Source organism: Varroa jacobsoni, unplaced genomic scaffold, assembly GCF_002532875.2.
Source record: "Varroa jacobsoni isolate VJ856 unplaced genomic scaffold, vjacob_1.0 contig00228, whole genome shotgun sequence".
Classification (NCBI taxonomy): domain Eukaryota; kingdom Metazoa; phylum Arthropoda; class Arachnida; order Mesostigmata; family Varroidae; genus Varroa; species Varroa jacobsoni.
The window spans coordinates 155070-165140 of NW_019214432.1; the positions used below are offsets into that span (position 1 = coordinate 155070).

Sequence of the window (10071 nt, forward strand, 5' to 3'; positions counted from 1 at the left end):
AATGTCGCTATCGATATTCCGATTTGTACGGAGAGTATGTTAAATGGGGTGGCATCTATTAGCTGTAAGAAGTCAGTTGTGAACCCAAAAAGCAGAGACGACAGGAGAAAGAATAGTTATTGTAGAATTGTACCTAGACAAAGATATAGCGTCCTTATGATTCTTCGCCTTAACACGAACGCACGAGCATCCGTTAGAAAGAACTGAGAACAAGTAAAGACAATGAAGAAAAGCAACGATTTGACTCTACATAGCCGCTAAACCGCGACAGGATTTTCCAAGAAAAAGATAGTAAGTGTCAAGTCGGCACAACGCCTTGCTGCTGGCATCGTCGGTAGCCCGGCACGGTACTTACTCGTTCTAGTTAAGCCTAGTGAAGAGACCTAGCTGATGGAAACCATTTTTGAAAAAAATGCTCTGTAGGTCTACTACCGTGTATGTCTGGGTAGAACGTTTCCAAGTTCCCTTAGCCATGCCGAACTATTGCACTTGCTAAATGCATATATTGACTTCATGCATTGCATGACGCAAATGTAAATATCTTTTAATGTGATCCTCAGCTGTCTCTTCTGCAGGTGGGTAGTTGGACTCTTTCTTTATTTATTTGCGGGATGGGGGTACGTATTTAGATTTACATTAAGTACTTCGCTTAGGGCAGACTGTACTTTCAATGAACGAGTTATGAAGATCAGTCACTGCCTGAATATAAACTTAAGAATATTAAGGCGGTAAGTGCCTGTCGTTACTGAGTGCACGGTCGAACACATCGGGTTAGCTGAAGAAAGTACGAGATGCAGTGACGTTGCTACTAACGCTAGGTGCTATATTGCCATAACAAGAGCGTTTAAACAGGGACGAAAAAATAGTGTTTTTAAAATAGTGACCTGCTTTATAACATAACTCTTTCGAACGAGTACTTCATTATTGCTTATTATATAGTTTGCAATGATCTTGCTGGCTATAGATTGTGTGTAATTTCAAACAGACGTTCGCAAACGTTACCTGCTCCTATTCTGACTATATAAATAAACTTTACAATTTTATTTGGTCGACTACCGGTTCGATGCCATCGATGTGCAAGAAGGCCATTAAGGCTCTGTTTTGTTAAACCATAAGATGTACTATAATCATTCAATTCGACGGTATCGGAAATAAGGTCGCGGCTTAACTTCAAATACTAACACAACTTGTACGTAATTAATCCGTTTTAACACACAGTAATCGCTTCCGTATATCATATCATAGAATCAACTCACTTTATGCGTATATCTAGTAAGCACGTGTCGGTCAAACGATAGTAGCGTGCGACGGGGGCAGACGACCTTCTATCGCATTGAACAAAAGTCCAACGCAAATCATACAACAACAAATGGCAAAGTATAGGTCAGAGTTATGATCAAGTAAAAAAAATGCGTTTTCTCCCTCTGTACATCCGCCGCCGCATAAACAACTGTCCCTTGTAACAATGCAGACAACCGCTGAAGTTTGCCATGAAGTATTCTTTACGGTTGAAATGATTTTCATTCGCGTTTGCTTGGTGGTAGCCAGGCCGTCCTCGAGAGGTAACTACATCAGGATTAGCTATCGACTATATGCACCTATCAAGTCATGAGAATATAATTTAGGAAGATTGCTATTCCCATAGTATCCTATTCTCGCTAATGTTTTTCTGTTCCCGCGAAAAATCAAATTATTTTTATAAAAAACCAGCGACAAGACGAATAGCTGGCTCATCCTGCGGTTTTCCTGGCCACATCAGCCATGATGTTCACTCGCGACTGTGCTTACCAAAAAAGCAAAAATGATCATAATCGTAGTCGCCACCGCCACTGACATCTGTCCAAAACGATTATCGCTAATACGTGTGCCTTTAAGGGCACACGAGGGATACAGGCATAGATTTTCTCCTCGCGACACCGAAAAGCACCGGTACCCGCACAAGTAATGGCGGCGGTCATAGCGACAGCATCAACAATAACCATCGTCATTTCCAGCCACTGGCCTCTCTCTGCAAAGGGCAGTAAATTTCAAATAATCACACCTGTTAGCGGTAAGCGTCTCATCTTTAGGATACTATCGTCCAAAGGAAATCGGGACTCTACGTTTTCTGTCCCTATTTCGCTATAATTCGCTTGATTTACTTCTTGATTCTTTATGGCGCTGCATCCGAACAGGGTTTGATTCCGCTCTAGGAATGGCTGTTAATGTCGTCCATTTTGTTCGGCGTTAATGCTGTAGCTGTCATTTGTATCTTAGCCCATAATTTCGTACGTACGCTGCACGTACAAGAACTGCACGACTAGAAGAGAACGAAAGAAATACCGGAAAGGACCTGAGAGAATAAAAGAACTAACAGCCCGAGATAAAAATACGAGGAGAAAGCAAAATAGGAAAGATGACTGAAAACTGAGTTGTTTCCTGAAAAGAGTTAACGACACCTATCCATGTGAGCTTTGCGAGAAGTTTGCACCGAAGGTATACACGGGCAGGATTATTTATTTGTCGGCGTGCCTGTCCAGCGGCCGAGCAGAATACGGGGTGTCATTGCTGCTCAAAGGCCTTGCTTTTCTATTAACCTTTTTTTAGTATTCTGTGCTTTTACGGTTGACGTTCCTGCCGTCGAGTGAAGTGAATACAGGCACAGCATCTGTGATTCCGGTATTATGCGGACGACTAGGTGTCCTCTATAAAATAGTTGACCCGTGTGAATTAGTTAAAGCTTTTTGACACAAAATGGGAAAATGCGGTTGGTCCGCATTTAAATTCGTTTCTGAGCTAACAGTTGTTCAAAAGATACATGTATAAAATAGTTCTATGTAAAGAGTACTATGTTGTTGGAGAGGACACAAATCAATATCACTAGTTTCAGCAGTACACCTGTTTAAGATAGATGACCCTTTTTTTTACTGACAGCGTTTTGCCATTGACTGTAGAAGACTGTTAGTGAAAATGCTTCGTTTAAAAATAGTTTAGCTCATTAAACTTGACAAATGCAATAGTTCATGAAGGAATTGCTTTATTATTATTTATTAGCTGTTATCATATACAAGCGCACCACTTCTGCAAGGATCCTGTCGGTGATCTTGCACTGTCAAAAGCCCCACTGATTAACAAAATAGGCTGCAGTGGTCCGAGGGTCCAAAAAAATGAATACCTTTTGGCCGTATGTCAATCCGTTGCTGAACAGTGCAATCCATTGTGGAGAAGCTGCTTATTGTTTATTAGGTGGATCAGATGCCCTGCAAGACATGCCCCCACAGAAGCCATTCTATAGAAAAGAAGGCAACATCATCGTTTTCGTACGAAGGAATTGTTTTTTCTTTTCACTCGGGTGTCTTCTTGTGGCGCATTGTGACGACTTCTCGCAGACTGCAGACCGCCAAATGCTTTCGTCAAGTCGAAGAACGTCAGGCTGGCGTACGTGACAGTGCCATAAAAAACGATGCTCTCTCACTACCAAAGAAAAATTCTAACTAATCCATTGGCAAACCAGAAAAGTAGATCTTCTGGTACTACTTCTTTCGAACTTAAGCTTCATTTCATAAAAAGCCCATACGTTTAGACAAAACTTCTCAGTCTGCTTTATGTTTGCTTAATTCTTCCACTTGAAAAATACGTGGCGCAAAGACAAGCGTGATAGTATGAAAACGAAGCTTTTCGTTGAAGAACTTATTCTACCTAAATGAATACATTTGCCATACGCATCAGATTATAAATGAATTCTGTACGAGGCGACCAAAATCCTAATCGGATTTCCGAGTTCCACAACTGTGACCCCGTGTACCATTTCTATGATTCTATAGCGTAATTGCATCATGGCTATACTGTACGTATATAATGTACGTACGCTGCTGTTAATGCATGAATTATGAAGGCTACGTTTGATCTCGCAGTGCTCCGTCTACCAGTAACGACGCCCCGGTATCATCGACATTACATTAACTTTCCTTTTTTCCTGTTTCTATGCCGCGTAAAATATAGCGCCGAACAGAAAAAAACCAGTATCTGACACACCTCTGTGCTTTATACGATCAGATTCGTGAGTGACCCATAACGTTACTGTTGATTGAGCCGGGAAGATAGAGCTAGTAGGGGATCTTTTTTGCATTGTTGATTTGCGTACGAGAAACAAGAAAGGGTAGGCCACATCGTTACGTAGTGCGCTCCATGTTATATCTCGTACGGTGGTTGTCTATGGGGCAATATTACAAACGAGAACGGAATAAAGTGTTTTTCTGGGAATTTTGAATTCGGTCAACAGTTTACTCCAAAAATTGGACGCACTTCGATATGCTGACTTTAATAACGGCTTTATAAGTTAACCTAGAAAAATCTCTGATTTTTACCAACAGTGCGTTCTAATAAGTTGTTAAGGCTTACCTAAGTGCCTTTCTTCTCGGTGAGTTTTCTAGCAAACGTTCCGTCTTTTTTTCATCAAATGTCCGCTATGGAAAACTGCACAAGATTGTGAACAGCGTATACTATATATGCGTGCTTCATTAGTAACGCCGGGCACAGTGTCCTATCCGCTAAATACACTAGTAAGTATCGGAGTAAAAATATGCCAGCGTTGAGCACACACAGAACTTTGCGGTGTCTTCCAATAAATGGTAACTCCTAAATTTAGCAACGTTGGCTGAACAAACGGTTATACTTGTAATAATAAAAGGAACAGCTGAAAATAAAATGATAAGATAATGCGATTTGCGCCTGGCTATCTACGTATCTGAGACTTCTATTTTACTCTATGGTTTTTTTTTTTGACAAGGACGGTAATAACCAGCCCGCAGTTTTTTTTAGCTATACAACGCCCTGCAGCTTCGTCCTGTATAAATCACTGCGAAATTGATCAATTTCGCCAAACGAAAGATCATTTAAAACGAAAAGCTATTTAGCGCAATTTAAAGCAAAGCTAACTCCAGCTTATCCAAGCCTACACGCCAAGTGTTAGTTTCCTGCTACTCAAAAGATGATCATTTTTGTTACTGTGATACATTAACGGATGTCGTTTATAAATGGTATATATAGGCATGAACATCTAAGTTCTTCGCTAAAGGAGTTGCCTAAACTTGTAATATTGGCATCCAATTAAGCGAGATTATTATTTTTTTTCTAGTACTGAAGGGGGTCTCAGCTTAGATAAGATCAGGATTTTACCGAATGATTGAGTTGGAATATTTCTAGTTTCGTCCAGTCTAAGGCATGATCCAAAATTTGTTATTATATTATAATTAAACGACACTTAAGCAATATGCAGGCGTCGTCACATTACCTTACATGTAGTAGTAATTGGAGCAGCACACACTTAATAGTCGTTAGCAAAAATAGAGAAAATTTACGTAGCATCAGAGTTACTCTTAATGAAAAAGGCGCGTCATTTTCATGCGTTTCCTATGGCTGAAACAGGGAAAAGCCATTCGTCGACAAAAGCGTAATATTTAATATGATCTTCACAATAAAAATTCATGCAGAATTATCGTCCCCTATCACAGCAGATTTACCATCGCTGAAATATTTCCTAAGCACAACTTGTTTTTCAGCTAGGACAAGCCTGGCCAACTGAGATAGTGTCCGGAGAGGATGGTCTGTAGCATAGGAAAGCTAGACGTCTAAACGTACGAGCTTGTTCACTTTGCTGGCGGCGGGTGTTTCCTCCAGAATCGTAAAACCGTCACATTAGGTCTTCATTTGGTTAAAAAAAAAAACCGTGGCGCCGGTGGCCAGAATATTTGCCAGCATCTACCTTTGACATACAGACGGAAACAGATTTTACGGCTAAGATCACGGTGCCTATCCAAGAAAAGCGAGTCAACCGGACTGCGAGAGTATCCAAAAGATTTCTCCACCCGATCATTCGTATGTCACTGACTCTGGCTAAAGTTCTTGGTTAATAGCTATCGGTTGCTTCTGCACTGGGCGGATCCCGAGCGGCCGTTAATATTGATAACTGCTCAGACGTCTGATCGGCAGTGATAGATATTACGGTGCCTACGCTTTTCTACACATACACTACACAAATAGCCAATGAAGAGATACATTTTAGCAGTATTATGCTTATTTCGGCTGGATAGTTCATCGCCGAGTAATTAAATCGTGTCAAAAATTCTTTAAATATCATCATAGTCTAATCTTTCCCTTCATCAAGGAGGACGTAAACGGATTGAAGAGCATAGAGACGTGCCGTTTATTAATTAAGGCTTAATTCGCAGCTGATTCTCAACCCTTACTTCGTTTATTTGAATCGCCATGAACATCATCTATTATTTTATTAGACCTTTGTCAGGTTAGCTTATTCACTAACTCATAGGAAGACACTTATTAAAAGGCCCAATCATGAAGAAGCAGCATTAGATTACCGACATATATATATATGTCGGTATATATATATATTATTAACCGTTTTTCCAGCAATATGGCTTTACAACTAGGAATTGAATCGGACTGGCGTTGGTATCATCTAAAGCCTAAAATTTGGAAATAGTAGGTATGCGAAAATTGCTAGAATACGTTTGTTCAGACTTTAAAGTGTGAAGATTTTGTAAAATATGAGTGTGAAAATAAAAATTCCCTATATTTCACAGTATTATTAGTGGATGTGTTACCTTCGTTTCGGGAATTTCGAGTTGAGAAAGACACGTTGTCGACAAGTTACGGAAAAAAAAAGTTGTTGATTCATTACATAATACGCGAGTAACTACGGTACCTCCAAGAAACAAAGGCTTTTTAAACGATTTAGGGAAGCGGACTATAAGAAAGCACACTGTTTGGGAACTATATGTAATTTACCTGATTGTATTTTCATCTGGGAAACCCAATGCGACCGATCACGGGAAATGAAAAATGGGTCACATATGAAAAAAATGTGCGCATTAAAAGAAAATACACCATAAAAGGTTAACGTCAAAGTAGGTAGAGCCTGGATTGAAAAGAAATGGTACTTAACGGCCTGCTGACGCATAGTAAAATTAGTAATGCGGATCTCAATGAACAAAATTATAATAACGCATTGAAAGTACGCTGTCTTCCCCCGTAGACAATGCCAGACCACGTACGTCTTTAACTTTATCACTTGACAATTTCTCACTCAGAAACCACAGAGATTTTGCAGTGAGGCCTTTATAATGTTATTAGAGATATGGCAAAACTTGAGTCAATACGTTTTTTAAATTATAAAAAAAAATAAGTACCTAAATTATAAAAAAAGTCGAAAGGGTCAATACTTTTCCGACAACGGTTGAATGATTGAAAGAAAACGAGATGTCTATATGCATTTTATTCCTTCGATCACACGACTTCGTGGTACGTAAATAATGGATTTTACGTTATTCGTGATACAGCCATATCCGTACATCTGTATGGGGCAGATACTGAATTTTGTTTGTATAATAAAACGAGCGTGGTATCTCCTTAAAAGGGTCTTAAGTCCTTTGCTGATCCAAAGATAAGGTAACGATAAGCCATAAAATCTCTTTGTAACGAATAGCACAGTTGTCAACGCACTGATGCATCTTTGCCACTGCATAGGATGAGCGGGTTCAGGCCGGAATAAAAAAAAGTAAATATTATCGGAAAAGCATTGCTTACTTATTCTTTTCCATCTTTGAAATCTTCCATAAAACATGTTATTAGAGTGTCAAAATGTCATCGATTAAATTAGTGGGAAATAGGTACAATATTTGACACTTAGACATCATAAATTAGAAGCTGGAAGTAAACTTTATGGCCAAATGTTACGTAACAGATAGCTCTATAGAGGATTTATCTTAGAATTAAGATAAATTTTACCTTACGAAAATACGATCGTTTGCTTGGCCCAAATTAAATTTCTTCCCAAGTTAAATTTTCTGATGAAAGCGAGGTGAACTGACCACATTTACCATGTCATTGCAAGTAGCATGTGGAAATGCCCGTTCAGTAACTTTCATTTCAATAAGTTACGTGTCACTTTCTACCTGGCCGTATTCGTACGTATACAATGTGAGAACTTCACGGTCGAGGCAAGGTAATCGTAAATTTTTTCACCATTGTATCATGATCAAAAGAACAGGTCCACAGAATCAGCCCATAGGACCGATAGGAACATAATGCAGCCTACAATAGCGTATTCGTCACCCACCAGTTTACCTTGACAGCAGACCCATACCGCAGTTGGTTGGTGTCGAGAGCTCTATTTTTGTTGGCTGCTCCATAGGCTGAAGAACGACCTTGTAAATTTTCAAATTTGCTCTTCCCGAATCTCTCGCACTGCTTACATTCTAAGCCGGCCGTTCAGGCCGCTCGCCAAGCGAACAGAAACAGCTCAGGCGTGAGTAGGGAATGGCTTTTTATTACAATTAATGGTCTGCTTCCAACACAATAATTACACCAAAGACATCGTCGTGGTTTTCTTAATCCGAGAGCAGTCGATAAGGCATTGCCGTAGGGAAGCGAGATGTTACAGTTTTAAGGAGCAAAGATTCTGAAAAAATTTCTGTTGAATTCACCAAGGTGCCGCTATCCTGTACCTCGTACAAATAAGTTCAAATGATTCATGTATTTCTCGAATACACTGACCCTGTTTAGATAGGTGAAGCAATCTTACACCTTTTGTCCAGGAACACTTTTTTAGTGCCAACTGAACTTTTTTGGCGTTTTCATTAGGTCCGTCCTCGTGGCCAGAACTGGTAGGAGAGCAAAGATGCTGCTAGGAAATATACTAAAGAGTGTTTCAATACAACCCTAATGGGACCCGTTTGAATATCGACATCGCGGAAAAGTCGTTGGAAATCATGATTCTCGCCTTAAGAACAAACACCTTAACTTAAATTTAGCGCGATTTATTACTCAGAGATATCGATTTGTTAGAGATATGGGCGCATCAGCCCTTGAGACAGGGAATTAGTCTAATTGTACTGTAATTGGGCTCCGGCACAACAAAAAAAAAGTGCTCCTGAGCAATAATATGTTTTTTGAAGATCTATTTGCGAATTTCCGTAGCGTCCATTGAGATTTTCCGATCGACGTAACAAGTTCACTAGTACGCCAAGGACGCCACCTCGATAGCTATGGCCCGTAGCCAAGCAGTTAGCGACCAGACTCGGCCTATCCAGTTAATATTGCGCAGCGACGTAAACATGTGTTGCTCATGGTCGTTCACCGATGTCGGTACAGCTTCAATAGAAAGGCTAAAATAGTTTTGTCTATGAATCCTGAGAATTCCACGGGGTGTTCCCCTGCACGTAGTAATTTCGCTTTTTCTCAAGTTTATTTTTCTAGGCAGTCGCATTGATTATGGCCGTAATAAACGATAGTGCTTTACCGTAATTACATATAGTGTGTTCGGTACGTATCTAGCTCTTTTTAATCGTTAGGTGACAGGACATGCTCGCATCATTTATCAGGTGATTCCAAAAGAAAACGTCTGGGGGTGTTCGTCGTATGGATGCTGGTTTAAGCCAGGATAAAGAAGCTTGATACGGCAAATTGCATACTCATCATCCAGGTAAAACGACTCGATACGGCATTATTCGATGCGTTGACTGAGACGTCTTTCAAGAACACGATCCAAACGCAAGACGTATCGTTTGGTATCTGGGCTGTCAGCCCGAGTGCAATCTTTTTCAACACTTCAGATACTTCGAAGGCCCGACGATTCTACCCGCGTTCAGTGAAGCCCTTAATGCGATTAACAATTCATTACAAGCATAGTGGGAAAGCAATTGTTCACGCAGCAAATTACGTTCAGCCAATGAAATGTGGGCATGTAATTTTGCTATATAATTGTGCATGCTGATTAAGGATTATGTAAAAAGTTGTTCCGGTCAGCGTACCTTTGCGCTTATGAATTTTAGCTTAATTACGCAGAATAGCCGAAAGATCCTTCAAAAAGGAGATTTATTCCGGACCATTCATTATTCTCTGTTTCGGAAATGGTACGTTGGCCGAGCTGATAGAAAAAAACCTCGATGATACGTTACGCTTGAGGCTAATTGTCTTCAATTTGTACGGAGAACGACAGCAGCGTATCGCTAATAATTATGTCATAAAAAGAAAGTAAATATTTCGAACAAGTTATCGATATACCGACCGCCT

The 10071-nt window shown here is 40.0% G+C and overlaps 1 protein-coding gene across 1 annotated transcript in view; it reads right to left on the reverse strand.

Annotated features, from left to right (window-relative positions):
* The window catches only part of LOC111270973 (uncharacterized), a 34984-nt gene that overhangs the window by 17380 nt on the left and 7533 nt on the right, over window positions 1–10071 (reverse strand). The gene's annotated exons all lie outside the window — the stretch shown is intronic.